The sequence below is a fragment of the Balaenoptera physalus genome (assembly GCF_965194825.1).
Source record: "Balaenoptera physalus genome assembly, chromosome: 11".
Classification (NCBI taxonomy): domain Eukaryota; kingdom Metazoa; phylum Chordata; class Mammalia; order Artiodactyla; family Balaenopteridae; genus Balaenoptera; species Balaenoptera physalus.
The window spans coordinates 95,287,040-95,304,132 of record NC_138896.1 but is presented as its reverse complement, the minus strand read 5'-3'; the positions used below and the strand labels follow the sequence as shown (position 1 = coordinate 95,304,132).

At 40.8% G+C, this 17,093-nt stretch overlaps 1 protein-coding gene and 1 long non-coding RNA gene across 14 annotated transcripts in view; one reads left to right on the top strand and one right to left on the bottom strand.

Moving 5' to 3' along the window:
- The window catches only part of CHL1 (cell adhesion molecule L1 like), a 199,743-nt gene extending 186,646 nt beyond the window's left edge, over positions 1-13,097 (bottom strand). For 8 of the 13 annotated variants that reach the window (XR_014250530.1, XM_082412116.1, XM_082412112.1 and 5 more), the window contains exon 1: positions 12,893-13,097. The gene's annotated coding sequence lies outside the window, so the exon portion shown is untranslated. Of the gene's footprint in view, positions 1-11,845; positions 12,280-12,563; positions 12,649-12,892 lie in introns of those variants that run through there. The other 5 variants (XM_082412117.1, XM_082412111.1, XM_082412114.1 and 2 more) reach the window with 3 other exon arrangements.
- A 3,052-nt stretch (positions 13,098-16,149) lies between these two features.
- The window catches only part of LOC309637606, a 216,530-nt gene continuing 215,586 nt past the window's right edge, over positions 16,150-17,093 (top strand). Inside the window, exon 1 of the long non-coding RNA XR_014250701.1 lies at positions 16,150-17,067. This is a non-coding gene — a long non-coding RNA (uncharacterized lncRNA). The remainder of the gene's footprint in view (positions 17,068-17,093) is intronic.

Sequence of the window (17,093 nt, the reverse complement as noted above, 5' to 3'; positions counted from 1 at the left end):
ACACCTGGCCTTTAAGACAACTGACAATCTTCTAAGTTGAGCTCTTGGAGCTCTGAGCCCTCACGCAAGAAGTCCAACAATCTGTTGCAGAAACCAGTGAAGAGGCCGTGTGGCTACATGAAAAGGAAGAGAAGCCCAGCTGAGCTCAACCCAACTGGCTAAAACAACGGACATGCAAGTGAAGCCATCTTGGGGCCACCAGTCCAGCTTAGCCAGCATCTGGAAACCACGAGGTGACCTCAGCTGTTACGAGGTGGGGCTAAAGAAATCACTTACCCCAGCCCAGCCTGAATTCCTGACCCACAAAATTATGAAATTTCATAAAATGGAGTTTTAACTTGTTTTAAGTTATGGGTTAGTTTGCCATGTAGCGATAGATTTATGGGACAGCGCCCCTTCACATTTTACATAAATTGCTACATGGTCACATCTCTGAATCATTTTTCATCATTTCCCCTCTTAGCTACACATAAGCCTCCAGGTATTTTTCTTCCAAACAATAAGCAGCTTGTGTATTTCCCCAAGAATCTCATATGCACAACACGTATCTACTGAGGTCTTCAACAGTTTTAAGCCATATGGTGAATTCCCGGTACACAATTCAACAAAATAAATGATGAAAATAGCGTGAACTCAATTTCAGAAGCCAATGGAATGGTGATAGTATTTACACAGCACAGTCTCCCTAAGTGATAGTAATAAAAAAATACACTGTGATTTCCCTATAGTGGGCAATACAAAATCTTATCTGCAAAGAATAGTACCTTGGATAGTTATCAGTGCATTGCTTCTAGAAGGACATCTTGTAAAAGGTTTGGAGGTTTTATTATTGCTGTTTTGTATTTGTATTTAACATTCTTAAACAGCTACATCACTAGTTAAGAGGGTTTTATGTGATTTTCAGATAAATGATCTGTACTCCTATAGGTGATACATGAAAACTTATCTTTTCTATTTTAAACTATGTTGTAATTTCTTAATGACTCAGAACCATCCACATACTCATGATTTCTGAGTTGTCTTTTTCTAGTGTTTCTATCCTTATCCCTTGCTGAAGAGATGTTAGCTGTAAATTCTTTTGTCTGTGAATGAATCTGCAATATTTCCTTCATCTGCTCTAACTTGCAGTTTATCATGTTGTCCACTAAAATAAAACAGACAATTAAGCTTACTGGGATGCTTCTAAATTAAGAGTAAATAGTCATCGAATGAGGCTGGTCTTTCCACAATAAAATGATAGCAGTTTGGTGAATTTTTGCAGAGATTAGATTTAGGTTGCTATGATGCCTCTTTTGTTCAATCTTTAGATACTAGCTTAGGATTTAAATACTGGAGTTACCTGGTGAGTAAACTCCAAATGAATACCTATCATTACAGTCATTGATTTATTTGACATTTTTACTCTTATTTGTAGCAGTAAAACAGCATGGAGGAAAATGAGCATTGTTTTGGCAATAGGTGGGAAATATTTATTTTTAGGACATCTACATAGGTCAAAATAAATTGGGATTGAAAGTATTTAATATGATATGTTAACTACAGATTAATAAACTACTCTGTATTATTCAAGGCTTCCAATTTTATTTCTTAGATATTTATGGACTGGGAGTAGCTGTGTAGTTACTTCAGTTTCCACTTCAGTTTTAGCATGAGTTGTGAACAGTGCACACGCCCCTGCCCACCCCATGCACGTATACACTTACAGCCACCCACATAATCTTGCTTCATTTCTGGAACCAGTTGTAAATAACCAAAACCATATTGGTATGCAATCTTCAAAGACAGTAAATGCAATGTAAATCCAGTTGAATAAAAATCTAGAACAGGGCTTCCGTTCCCTTCATACGACACAGAACCAAATGGACAGCCAAATTAGCCTCCCATTAAGGACACATTCTAGTTTTCAGAGGAGACAATCAAAGGACTCTCCGCCAGAAGCATCCAGTCTGTTAAACCCATTATTTAAATGAACTTGGGAAATGATGACACAAACCTTTCTGTCCCTCCTCATCAGCTCAGAATTTGGAGGGGCAAAGGAAGTGGAATGCATGCTTAATTGAGGCAGTAAATACTAGGCTGTAGCAGACTGTTACACTGTTAAATACAGCAATGGGTTTTTAATGGCTGCTGTCCAAAATTACACTGGAGAAAAATGGTTTATTAGTAATAATAATAGCTGGCGCTTTTATCCTCAAAGCACTTAACAAATATTAGCTCATTAGTCCTCCAACTGCCACTGGGAGGCAACAGCAAATGTTTCTATCCTCAGTTTTCAGCTGGTGAAACAGGGAAATAGAAGGTAGTAACCAAGTTTTCAAAAGGAGGTTTTGTGTATGGAGGTCAATTTCCAATTCAAACAACTCATATCAATTTTTATACATAATTGGATGGTATTCCCTCTAATGACTGCCAGCCCTTTTTTGAGGGGATAGTGATTAAGGTCGAATCCAATTTATCTGAACTTGACTGACATGAGTTGTACCTCAACTGCTCAATGCTGGTCCTTTAGCATTATTTCAAGCAAATCAATTGCGTTCAAAATCTATTCAGCCCAAATCAATTACATGCAGAAACTTGTATGCATGGAAAAAGGTCTCTTGAGATCCTTTGAAATCTAGCTCCACTGAGAATTGCTGGAGGTCACAATGTGAAATGGGGTCGAGGTCAAATTTAAACACCTTTATTTTGGCTTTCTACTTTTAACCATTCTCTCAGATCTCCTTTGTGGAAAATAGTATATGTCTCACATTAGTGAACAATAATGAATAACCCCAAATAGTCCGTTATTCCTTCTGGTGTAGTCCATAGATGTTAAAATTATTATATTTTTCTTTGTTTACTTTCCATCATGGACAATGTTTTCAATTTCTTGCCATTGTATAATGCCTTAAGTATTTTAATTTAATGAACGATTTCTCTGCTGTGTCATCAGATGCACTGTACAGAACAAGTTTAGAAAGTCTCTGAATTTGTAATACAAAAATAAGTTCATTTCTTGAGGAGCCAAGTGCTGTACTCTAAAGAAGCAGGCATGGATCAAACGAAAGCCTTAAAGCAAATCCACTCCATATAGTCTAAGGAAATGGGATCTGCTCTATAGACAAAGCAGAAAGCAAAAACACATTTTTGCCACTATCTGTTATATAAAAAAGAGCCTTTTGGAGTCAGTGCTTGAGAATGCTACGTGTATTTTGCATATTTAAAAAATGTACATTTTTTTTCTAAACACCACACACCAAAAAAATCAAACACCTCTCAAAAATCCTAAATATATTGCCCATGCCTAGAATAGAGTTGATATCTTTTTCCCTCCCAAACCTTATCTTAACTGACAGCTGCTAATAAAGACAGCGCCATTGTTATGATAGGTGTCATTTTCAAGAACAGTCAGGGTGGGATATGGCATCTACCACTGCCAACTATTTCTATCTTAATCTGGAGTGGCAGATACACCTTTGTGGAAATGCTAACCGTGTAATGCAATTGGTTTCATATAATACCCAGATGTGAAGGAAATCCATGCATATTGATACTATAGAGCATCAGAAACATTCCTGCCAAGAAATAAGAAATGGTAATGAGGGCAAGCAAAAGCTTTGGTGAGGGTGAAGGTTGATTTTTACATATACTGGTGCCCAGGACACATTTCAGGAAGACTCAGACACCAAACACTTTTATGACATGATTTTGGAGAAAACACAAATGTCCTCCTTTCCCAATGCATCTCCCATATGGCAGTGCCTCACAATGAATCTTTGCAACAAGAATTTTAAATTCACCATTTTAAATGCCACCATTCCTAGTATAAACATACAATATCATGTAATACCTCAGGAGGAGCCCTTATTATCTACTTTTCCACATGTTTACCTGAGGTCATAAGACACAGAACAGGTAAATCTGGTCGGACAACAGGGATGAGTGCTGGCCCTTGATGAAGACCATAGTTAGAGAATCCTACTAATGCAGGGGGGTACTGACGGACATTGCACACATGGGAAATGAAGTCAAAGAGAGAAGAGAAAGGGTGTGCAATGGACTGAATGTGTGTGTCTCCCCCAGATTCATATGTTGAAACCCTAATCCCAGTGTGATGGTATTTGGAGGTGTGGCCTTGGGGAGGGAATTAGATCATAAGGGTAGAGCCCTCATGAATGAGATTAGTACCCTTATAAAAGGGACACTGGAAAACTCTCTTGGGCCCTTTCTGCCATTCTCTCTGTGACAATACAACAAGAAGTCAGCAGTCGGCAAAGCAGAAGATGGCTGGCACCCTGATCTCAGGCTTCTAGTCTCCAGAACTGTGAGAAATAAATTTCTGTTGTTTATAAGCCTCTCAGTCTGTGGTACTTTGCTACAGCAGTCCAAACTAAGAGGGGGTGCTGAAGGGGTCTGCTGGACTCAAAGGCAGCATAGTGTAGTAGTTAAGATCTTGCGGCTGGGCAGCAGATACTTCTGAGTTTGAGTCCCGGCTCAGCCACTTCCAGGCCATATCGTGTGACCCAGGACAAGGACACCCCTACGTCTGTGACACTCAGCATTAAATGGGTATTATCACAATAGTACTTTCCTCAAAACACTGATGCAGAGATTGCAAAATACATCATAAACATTTAATAAGTGATAGCTATTTAAGTGTTTGCCTGTCACGGCCTCAGTCTTGCGCAAAGCAGTTATTCAATAAAAGCTTTTTAATGATTGGTCGCTGTCAATGTCTCATAGAACACACAATCAATCAATCAACTAATCAATCAATGTGCACTGGAATTACGGAAGCTATGTAAAAAAATCTGATCTCCCTATCTTTGGGCAGGGCTATATTCAACCTTGGAAATATAATTGGTGAAGTTTTCAATACTTCCCCTACATTCACTGCATCCCTCAGTATATACATTAACTCTGAATTTGCTTTTAAAAAAAGAAATCAGCTATACGATAGTTCTCTTTTTTTTTTTCAAATAAGGAAATCTAAAAGCTGTAGAGTGGATTATGAACTTGGTTACGTATCAGGATATCTGCACTTTAATTCTGGTTTCACCACTGCCCAGCCCGCTATTCGACTTTGCTTCAGTTGTTTTTCCTCTATAAAATGAGCTAACAAACCTGTCACTTTTTGTCTGCCATGTTGTTGAAAAAGTCACATGAGATATGGGAAAATTCTTTAAAAAGCTCAAATAAGTACTCAAATCATGCAAGACATGGTGATTTTTCAATAGAAATATTCAGAAGGAATCTTCCAAATGGATGGAAATGCAGTGTCAAGTGTCAAGAGTCTCACAAAAGGTCAATACTTATCTTCCCCTTGAACCTTTGCACATGAAAGGTGTTATTTCCTTTGAACACATCAATATGTAAGACATCCCATAGTAAGCTGATATTCTGTCACATTACATTCTTTAGTGGAGGTCTTCAACACAATAACAAACTGAATTCACAATCAACTCTAATAGCATCAAATCATCAAAAATCTCCCCATTTTTCTCACCAATTTACCTTCTATTACACTGACTACATCCCTTGGCCAGGGAACATACAAATTTCTCACATCAGGATGCTACCAATGCATCCCTAATCTATTTCCTCATCCTCTTTACCCTGATACCACTACACCAAAGAGAGGTACCCTCCAGAGATCCAAATATCCAGGTCACAATGACTTTAGGCTGCCAGACGATTATTTGAGGGTGTCTCCACTTCCTGGGTACGACACCTGCAGTCCCTAGAGGTAAAATCACCACTTACAGCAAAAGCTTTTGTTAGGGAGGAACCTCTGCTAAAAATGCAAACCTGTTACCTTAGAAGAGAGAATACATCTTTTGCATTATTCTCTCTGCTGTAAAGCTCTCATCTTGGAAAGCAGAGATAATGCAAGGGAATGGGCAAGTTTGTTTTGAAGTTTGAAGGCTGCAACTGAAACCCACCTCTGGCCATGAGCATGCCCACCTGGGGCAATGAAAGAGGAGCCGAGAAAGGAACAACAAAGGAAAAGAGGAAAAGACAGCCCTGAATGCAAATTTAATGATTCTCCATTTTGTCCTGCTTTTGGCAATTTGAGCTTCCTTCTTCCCCATTACCCACATTCTATACATTTGAAGCCTTCAAGGTGCGCTTGATATTCTTCATTAACCCCCCAGATTCAGATCCATTCTCCACCTTTCTCCAGGCTTTTCTGTGCAGAGGGATCCAACTTCAGCAGGACACTTGGACCAGGCTCCCTTGTCCTCTGCCTGCTGGTGGGCACAGCCACCGCGAGGAAGGAGCAGAAGATCTTGGGGTAGGGGGAGACCAGTGTCCTGTGACTCAAGAATGGCTATGTTTCTCTAAAACCACAGTTCCTGTCTGCAGCCTTCCCCAAAGCTATGGCTCTCACCTTCCAGTAACTTTTCTCTCTTGTCGTCCCACTGGACTAAGGGCAGTAACAGCCCCAGGGGTGCCTCCTCAGCCCTTGCTGGTCTCCCTCAACCCTGCCCAAAAAGATGTGGTCCCTTCTTTAAATGCCCTTCAATTGCCCCATTTGAGTACTACTTATATACAAGAAAAAATCAAAGTGAAAGCAAGAGAGCGCCAGGTTTTATCCAGAAAAGATGAAAACTCTGGGTCCTTTAACACTGCCAAGGGGACATGTTACCCAGTTCCAGCCAGTGGTACTCTCTGCCACCTGGGCATTCAGGTCTAATATTCCAAGAACATCAAGTTTCCCAAGATAAGTCAGAGATATGAATTTTATGTGAAATATTTGGGTTTTAAATATTGGCTCAAATATTTCTTAAACACGCCTTGGGCCAAAAAAACATATGTAGGCTGGGTTCAGTCCAAGGGACACAGGGTTGGATCTTAAATAGACTACGGTGCCTCTTCTTAAAAAAAAAAAATCTGCTTTTCCTTATAATGCAGAATTAGAACAAGAAAGGTAGAAATTCTCACCTATACAGCTCTTTCCTACACAATTATTTAGTCCAAAAACAACAACCTTCCCTCCCTCATTTGAAATCTCAAGGCAAAAAGAGAGGAACATCCAGAACTCAAAAGTGACAGGAATCTTGATATCTGGGTCTGTTCTAAATGTATGAATCTAATCAAATCATTTAATTTCTGTATGGCTCTCTCCATTCATCCGCAAAATCAGGATAATGACTTTTTTCCTACCATCTTCACAGAGACATTTGGCTGAAAAATGAAATACATAGTAAATGAAAAGCACATTTGGCTCTTCAGAGAATAAAGTGCTGTCTAAACCAAAGGGATCAATAAGAAAAACCTCAGAGGTTTATCAGAGCTCTTCTTTTTCAACCACATTTCATGATGCCAAGGTAACTGTGAGTCAAATGCCTCAGGCCAACATGATATTATAGAAGACCTACCCAAATCTAAGGCGGTGGTTCTCAACTCTGGCATTAGAATCTCACCGGAAGCTTTCAAAAATCCACATGCCTGATCACCACCTCCAGGGATTCTTATTGAACTGATCTGGGTTGCTAGTTTTAAGAAAAGCTCTCCGGGTGATTCTCATTTCAGCCAAGCCTGAAAACTACTACTCAGGATCTTTCAAAGAGGTGAAACGATCACAACCAGTATATGTGCATGTAATTGATGTAGGTGTCAACCCATGTTCCATACTTTTAATGATAATAATATAATAAGCTCATACTTATTCATATACATAGACACACACTTATGTCTACCTCTCTTGTATCCATTCATACACTGAGCGTGGAGTAACTATTATAATAAAAAAGCCAGAATTTACTGAATGCTTAATGAGTTCTAATAGGTTGTCTACATAGATTGCCCCATATAACGCTCATAATAACACACATGAGCTGGGTATGGATATTACTCCTCATTTCCATAGATGAAATCAGTCTTAGGGAGGTTAAAATGACTTAGCCAGGGCCACACATTGAGGAGTTCACAGAATTGGATTTGGAAACCTGGCAGCCTGACGATTACAGCCACACCAGTTTGCTTCCCACTGTGCCAGAATCTGTAGGGTTTATGAGATGCATAAAATGAAGCATGTGCCCTCAAAAGATTTTACCATCTGAGAAGGGAATTATGATGCACACTAAAATTCACAGGCTGAATAGGAAAATGGTATATTGTAGTCCCTGGAGTCAGGGAGAGGTGGATTGAAAGATGGGCAATGGCTGGCTTTGCTAAGCTCCTACTTCACAACTATAGGGGAAATGAGATGCACCCAAACATCTGAGGAGAGAATGTGATAAGACCGCCTGGAGAAGAAACCCTGGTCAAAGAACAGAGTGCATTTATATATTTGCCATTCAGCACATTTATTATTCTTATCATCTCCCAGTATCACTTGGATTGAATGTGTATGCCCCCCTAAATTTACCAAATTAATCATGTCAGTCATGACTTTTGAAGACTTCACCTCAGTTTGAAATTTATTTCTGATTCTTATTGAAAAATTGTGTACACACAATTTTAACATACACACACATACACACACACACACACACACACTCCCAATAATTTGACTTCCAAAGAGGTAAACAAGTTGCAATCTTTTGGTAGTAATTAACTAATGTGAAAATTAAGTAAACATTTTTTACAGAAAATTTTTAAAAACTCAAAAGAGAATATTCTCTCTCTTTGTATTTTTACTATCTAAACACAATGGGAAGGTAAGCAGGATCATTTTTTATCCACAATACATAAAATCTCAATTAGTTATGGTCTATTTGTGCACTGACTAAAAACATTCGTTAACAAAACAGAATTTTCTAGTTTACTGGATAAATATACCAGGAGAAATTGCGGAATAATGTTAGGTTGCCAAGCAACCACTGCTCTACTCCCTCATTCATCAAGCTTCTTATCCCAGTGCTACAGAATTCCAACCGATTTGTTTCTTGGGAAAATTACAGTGACTTTCGGTAACACAATAACACTTCTATTCTCAGAAGATAAACTTAGATGTTCTTTTGATCAAAGGGATGTGTTAATTCATCATTCTCTACATGGTGCTAATGAGAAAGCTATAATTAACTAACTACACTAGTGCCACACATAAAATAAACTGCAGTAATTAGTAATGTTTAAGGTGTTAACCAGCTTCCAAAATCAGAAAATACAGAATCTTTCCTCCAATAAAGATGTAGAGAAAGGAGAAATCACCATAACTAATTAAATTGAGAATTGTTTCCATTCTCTACCCTCTCCCCCCCAAAAAGGGATAGAGGCACGTGATTGCCAAAATGTGAGAGATTTCACTTTAATAGCAAAGAAAATGGCTCAGTGCCAATTCTGCTTGTAGGTAGACATAAAATGCTGGAGAATAATGTAATCTTTTCTTTGAAAGAATGCTTAGCACAATATTTTTCCAGGAATGAAAAGAAAGAATATTAGGCTTTCACTCATTAGCCGTGTTAATTTAGCATACTGTATGTAAATCACCATAATAATTGCATTCTCTTCATACTGAATTAGTTAGTTAGAATGAAGCTGTAATCAAAATGTTCATAATTGAAAATATAGTATTCTCAGTCTCGTTCTGAAACAATAACAAGGAACACTGATTGAATCAGATAATACAGTACATCATTGAAAACAGCCTTGGTATAGAGACAAGTTGGTCCTCTAGATTATACCTTAGCATGTCAATTAGCTCCCCAGATTCAGAACTCAACACTACTGGATCTGTCATGGTTTTTTATTGTTACCCTTTGTCTTCAGCCTAACTTAAACTTTCCATGTGCATTACTGCTTAAATTTTTAGGGAAAATACAAAATAGTGAAAAGCTAAATTTTGTTTCTAAAAAGTATTAGACTCTATGGCACTGCTGGCTGTCATAAATCAAAGGGCAAAATAATTTCCAATAAATGAAACATTTAATGCCAATGCTCCTGGGAAAGAATGTGTAAATGATCACATGAATTTCAGGCAAGCTGTCACACTAATTCCTCAAGGCACCCTTTAAAGATGACATATTCACTGTGAAGAAGGGGGTGCTGGTTGTCGTGCAAAAGTCAAACTTGAATCAATACTCTACTATCTGGATTGATATTCACAGGGCTTCCTGACACTCATTTCTTCAAATCTAATGCCATTAGCCACCCTCTATTACTTAATTTTCTTTTATGAGATAAAAACTAGTAGAATCTTAAATCAGTCTTAAATCATTACTTTTATTTATAATTCTCCATTAAAAAAATGAATCAGGCTAAAATATTTCAAAAAAGCAATTTTGGGTCAAACAACCTGCTATCTTCAAAGAATTCAGAAGTTAACTATAAAAATCAAGCTCCTATCCAGCAAACATTTTCCTAGGTGAGGTCTATTTTGTAAAATCATAAGGAGCTTTGTGATGGTGACATCTGCCTGGTTTTACTTGCTTCAGATTCATCAAAACTTGCCAATATTTTAATAAGCAAGTAATTTTAAAATGCATTTAATACTACTTCATTTAATGAGATGAATTAACTTTAAGGTAATAAATATATTATGTGCAATATCAAATCCTGTCAGACCTGTAATTAGGTCAATGGTGTCTATAGTTTGCTCATCACCAGATATGTTGGAGCACCTATATAACCAAGAGTAGTAATAAACATCCGTAGCTTTTTCTGTAAAGGGAAGGGCCCATAAGATGCAACAGAGAACAATCTGGAAAACATAGATTAATCATCACAGTCCTGCACTTCTGCAGTGAAGAGTACAAACATGCTCGGAAAGAGATTTTAATGAACTTTCCTAGCCAGTACTCACACCTGCCCAGACATAACTATCTGTCTCCATTTATTCACTGACAATATTCAGGAGCTTGTGAGGAATGATTATACACTGTGTGCTCTGCCGTTACTAGAGGTGAATCCACTGCAGCACTTAAGGCCATAAAATAGAAAGCCATGTTATACACTAGACTCTAGAACCAAGTTAAATTTTGAAAGCCACAGGGTGGTCCCTCATAAAGAGAATGAAATTAAGACAAAGCCAATTGCAACATTAGCAAGTGAAAGAGGAAACATTTTTACACACAAAGCGGTAAAAGCAACTGTTTTTTTCTTGTCACCAAAAGTTTCCCCCAATAGCTTTCTAAGCTTCTCTCTCCATCCAGTTGGTCAGTTTATATCTTCCAATCTGCTCCAAAGCAACGCTTTGAAGGAGTAGGACTGGCCAGTAATATTAATGTCAATTGATGGTCTCCAAAATTAGAAATTAGTATTTTGCCTTCAATAAAAATGCAGAGTAATGAGAACACGCCATATCTAATCGAGGACTAACTTATAATAAAAGTAACGGCGTCAGCAACCATAACTTTTAGTGTTTATTATGCATCAGACACTGAGCTAAACTGTCTACTGGAATTATCTCATTCCAGTCGCTCAAAAACCCTAAAAGGAAGGTATTGATATTATCCCTATTATTTAAAAGCGTAAACTGAGGGACGGTTTCGATAAGTGGCTCGTCCAAAAGCACACATCTCAGAGACGATGGACCTGAAATTCGAACCCACGTGAGCGCGGCGAGAGCCTTTGCCTTGCACGAGCCCAGGTGGCTCACCAGTTGCCCACCTCCGCGCGCACGCGCAAATGTGCCCCCCACCAGGGGCGTTCCCGTGAGCGCGCCATCGCGCACGCGCGTGCTAGGCGCCGCTTGCAAGCTCTGGGGGCTCTTTGGGCGCTCACGCGGGCGGGGCTGAAGACCCGCGCCCCTCTAGTTGGGCTGGACCTGGATCTTCCTCCCCGCCTTGCCGCCCTGCTGTGTCACTACACACCCGCCTTCAGCCGCTCACCTCCCACTCCTTCCCCTGCCCGCCCTTCGGCTGACAGCCCGACCACCCACCCGGCGCTCTCCCCAGGGCGCGGCTCCGGGCGTGGGTACCTGAGCTAGCGCGGCGGAGGCTTCTAGGGCCCTGGCTTGTAGCAGGAATTCCTCAGTCCTGCCCTTGCATGAGAAAGTGACGCTCGCAGCGAGCAAGAGGAGTGGGAATGAAGGGGCTGGCTAGCGTCCCCCAGCCTCCTGGCTCCAGTCCCTGCTCTCCAAATTAATCACTTTCTCCCTGCTCCCTCCCCACGCACACTCTCACTCAAAAAAAAAAAAAAAAAAAAAAGAAGGGAGGGGTAGAGGCACAAAGAGGAAGAAGGGACCTTCCATGACTGGCATCTCTAGCTCCCCCAGCTTCGCTACCAGGGAGCCATGGCAACACGCCCCCAGCCTGCCCCCTCGCCCCCTCGGTGGTCTGGGGAGGTGGAGCTCCTAACCCTCCCAGTTTTCTCGCCCCCCAACCCAGCTGTCCACAGATCTCCCTTTTCCAGCTGGCGGCGCGTACCGAACCCCAGCGGGATCTGGAATCCTCCCCTGAGAGTGGGAGCAAGACAGTGGGGCGGGGGAGTTGGTGGAAGAGAACTGAGCCTTACGACCCAAGAGATGGTAAGGGGCAGAGAGGAGTGAAGCCAGGACTGACCCCAAACGCAGCTGGACCTCGCAGCCCCCTCTCGGGAGAGGGCTGGAATCTCCAGGAGGGTCTGGGATCCTCTCCAGAGGGTAGGAAGAGATGCTGGTAAGGGAGGTTGGAGGAAAGACAAGAGGGTCAACCTACCCGTGACCAGGCGGAGAAAGTGGGAGCTGGAGGATTCGAGGACCCGTTTACTCCGTCCGACTGACCGGAGGGGTCTGAATCCAGCCTCAGCCAGCAGGGGGCGGGGCTGGGAAAGGGGGTGTCTCTAACTGGCTTAAGGCTGAGGGACCTCGGACCACCCTACTTCGTGCAACAACGGAGCCCTGATTGCGCACCATCTCCGACCCACAGTGGGTTGACCCCCTCCTCCCAGGAGCAAACCACTTACCCTCCTTCTGTCTCGCTCAAAGATTTGGAGAGCCCCCAGGGCTAACGAAACAAACGCAAACTGACCCTCACCCCGGACACACCTGAGTCGCTTCCTGCACCAGATCCGTTCGGTACCTTCCCTCGGGGAAACCTCTCCCTCAGGCTGGCTTGGAACGGGAGAGGGACGTGGGGGTCCCGCAGCTCCCGGCGGATCCACGGGAGTTTCTTGCCGGCCGCTCCCAGCTGATCTGCACGCGGGTCTGCCCGCGGAGATGCCGCCGCGCCCCGCCCACCGCCGGCAGTGGCCGAGAGGACTTGGACCTGTTCTGGCTTGCGCTCCGCTCCACGCCCACCCGGCAGAGGCTGCTTCGCGCCTCTCGTCTCTCCGCTGGTTCTGCTCCGCCACCCCTCACCCACGCCGCTTATTTTCCTTCCCTTTGCACACTCCCGTGGGACAGGGAGAGTTACAGGCTTAAGACTTTTATTTCATGGTGAAAAGCAAGGGACGAAGCCAAAACTTTGCTCGCCATTTTCCACATCTATGGTCAAAAGAGGTCAAAAGATCGCTGCCCCTTTTGTCTGTAAAAAAGAAATTTTAAAGAAACCCCTCCTCCTCCCGAGAGTTCCAGTCAGTACATATTCCAGACACGGGTCGCCAGTCTGGTTTTCTCTCAGGGCTGCATGTTGGAGGGGTGTGATGCCATGGACCTGTTAAAAAAAATTCTTTTTGTTTTCCTTCCTCATTTAGAGGCGTGATTGGGCGTGCTATTTAATTTACAAATGATGCTACTTCCATAAACTGCCAAATTATTGTATACATAAATTTAGGCACCTTCTTCTGTTACCATTTAAAAAAAATTGTCCTAACACTTACGGTCTATAATTTTACCATATTGTTCCCGAACATTTTTTTCCTATTTATTCTGTATTAATTGACTATTATAAAGTAGAAGAAAATCCTGTGTGTTATTTCCATTGCAAAAGGCCACTTCTGATGCCTTATCAATGCCACCAAAAAAGGCAAATTTTATTTTAGGATTCCAAAATTAATCTGGGAAGGTTACAGTCTTTGCGGTGTAAGTGGTTTATATACCCCTTTCATTTTTTTCTCCACCGTGATCATATTTTCCAAAATTTTCACACAGTACTACTTTTTTAAAAAAAATCCTGTTGTATTTAAGTTCTCTTTGATGGTTAGAGAATCACTGACTTCTAATTTTTACTCTAGTAAGGCAGTGAGATTGACCTTACAGTCTGGTTTTGTTCTCATCTAGTGCATTGAACAATGAGGACATTTAGAGCTGTGAGCTACCCTCAGAGCTGGATGCCGCTATAGTGAGCAGCAAGGGGAAGGCAACTCAGGATTCAGCTTCAGAAGCAACTGAATAAAATATTTTGAAAAGGAATAAATGAACTTTTAATTTTAATAATTGCTAACCTTGAAGCCCCAATTCTGTCACTTCATGTGTGGGCATAGTTCTTACTGACTGCATTGCAAATTGCAAATGCAAGTGAGGGCAGGATTTGTCCTGAGTTTAAATTGAACTGCTGGAGTAATTTCTTCGCCTGAGGCATCATTATTCACGTGGCATGTCTTCTAGAGTAGAAACAAAGATAGAATATTGAATAAAATTCCGACAGGGAAAATACTGTGTCTGTAGGAAAACATTTCCAAGGTCAAGGAGACACAAAGCCAAGTTGATCTCCGGAGTTTACCACCTTCTGGATAAACATCTGCTGAGCAAAAGACTCAGAACTCCATCCTGGCCAAACCAACAGAATACTGAAACATATTGTTTTTCTTTTGTCTATGATGAGTTTGCTTGACATCTGGATCATTATTTTTAAAACAAATGTTTATTGAGCACCTACTATTTATCAGTCATTGTTCTAGGTGCTAGGGTACAGTGGAAAACTCAACAGGCAAGGCTAGTTGCGTCTTTTTAAATCAACTACCCAAAGATATATAAAAGAATACCAAGGTATAATACCTGAAACAAGAAGATGAAGTGTCAGTTCTTAAATATGGGTTTTTATTAAAAGGAAAATAACAATAACGTACTTCTGAGCCCCTGGCACTGCATATAAATTAGGAAATAGCCCAATAGTAAACCCATGGCTTACTAGGGACAGCCATTAAGTCAGCATATACACAAAAATCTTTACCCCAGGCGGCTACATTTTAAGAAAGAAGTGAAGGAAAGAAGAGAAAGATAGGTAAGGAAAAGGGAAGAAAGGGAGGGAGAGACGGAGGGAGGAAGGAAGAGAGGGAGGAAGACAGGCAAATGATTAACCAAGAAAGGAAAACAGTATTGAGAGCAAGAAAGTATTTTAGCCAACTAAAGGAAGTTGTTTTTAAAAGGAATACAAAATGGAGGCAGTGACTTAAACTTCCACATCCAAGAAACACCTCATAGCTCTTACCTCCAAGGATAAGTTCATATTTTTAATACATATTTAAGGGCAGGCAACCAATCTAGGCTTTCCTGTCCCAAGAAACTTACAGCTCCACTGCCTCAGCTTCTAGGAAGACTGGAACCTGAAACCAGAAGGCATCCTTCAGCCAGAATGGATGTTTGCTGAAGATACCTTCTGCTGCTGCTTTGAAACCCTCTCTTGGCTCCCATTCTCCTGTCTGACACTTTATTCAGCACATTTCCCACTCTACAAACAATCCTAATCTATCAGGCATCACACCTTTGCATGTGGGTGCTGGAGAAAGACTAGATACTTATGTCACATGAAAATTTGATTGCATTAGCCTTGAAAGGTGTGAATTGCTCTCTCACAATGGAGGAACACCATGTAAAATAAAAATTCAACTATTAAATCACAAATGAAGGGGAGAAAAGGAATTCTTTCACGAATAGAAGCAGAAGGTGAGAGAGATTGGCCAGTCATCTGGAAAAAAGAGAAGAGGTATTAAAAGCTGGGGTATTTTTTAGCTTTTACCCCGGCCTGAACCATCATTTGGTATCATTCCCAGAGTAGGGCCATTGGAGGAATACTGCCTTTTGGCAAAGCCCCGTAGCTAGTGATATGGCATCACTCCTAGAAAAAATTGTTTAGCAGAAGAGCTGTAGTTTTGGAAATGGCATTTCAGTCTATCAGTTCAGAATAGTCACAGATCGACAGAGGTTTGCTGGCCAACTGCTAAAATAAAGGAAAGCCGGATGTTCCACTGAGGGATAAACCCTCAAAGGCAACCTTGGAAGTACAAAGCAGCCACCTTCGGCTTAGATATTAATCAAGCTAAAGAAAACCACCATATTAACTCTGAGGAGTTAAAATGACAGAGTCGACAGATACTCCTTTAACCTGTCCTTTAATGTGAGAACAAACGACATGTATTAAAAATCAAAGGACAATAATTCTGGAACAAATAAAAAGATAAAATCTTGTATTTCATTCTGTGGATCATTAATATGTGTGATCCACCCTTAGGAGGTCATGGAACCAGATACTTTAACTGGATTCTAAAAGGGCTAGCTAATGTTATGGTCATTAATAACATTATACTTATATAGCTAAGACATTGCTTGTATTTTGTCAAATCTCAGGCTTCAGGGCATTTGTTGATTTCTTGTGGAGATCAGAAAGATTTCCTATCCTCCAACCAGAAACGCCCAACTGACAATTATGGCTAGCTCACTTTCCTATTGGTGATTGCTCTAAAGTCCTAGTCAATCAAATTTCATCTCAAAGACCTGTGAACTGGGTTATAGAATGAATTCACATTTATTGGGGGAAAACCCTGGTATTTTGGGAGGGTGGGAATTTCATCTAAACCTCTCTACTTCCAACATAATATAAAATCTTTTCAATCTGATAGGGACCTCAGATAAAATATTCTCCTACAACTTCTTTTTATATTGATACCTGAGATGGGTAAGGTTCAGAAATTTTCTCAAGGTTGTACAACTGGTTAGTGGCCTAGAAAAAATTGAAAAATCTCCTAGTTTTTAATCTTGTATCATTTTAGAATATGACAAGACACTGCCATCTTGGAAGATAATTTTATTTATTCCAATTCTGCTACAGCAAATAAACATAAGCTGAACAGTGAGATGGTGAGTGATAACACAAGAATAAGGGTATTTGTCTCTGATATTTACAGAGACAAATAGTTTAGTCGAAGTAAAGGACTTAGTTTATCCTTTTTGCCTGTCTATTTTGTCCAATTGATTTTGGACAATAGGTTTTACCACTGTCAACATGAAGTAAACACGTTAGAGAAAAAGGAGAGAGCCAGTGTCTCTCCTTAATATAAGACCTTGTGGCAGGGGACTTCCCTGGTGGCAC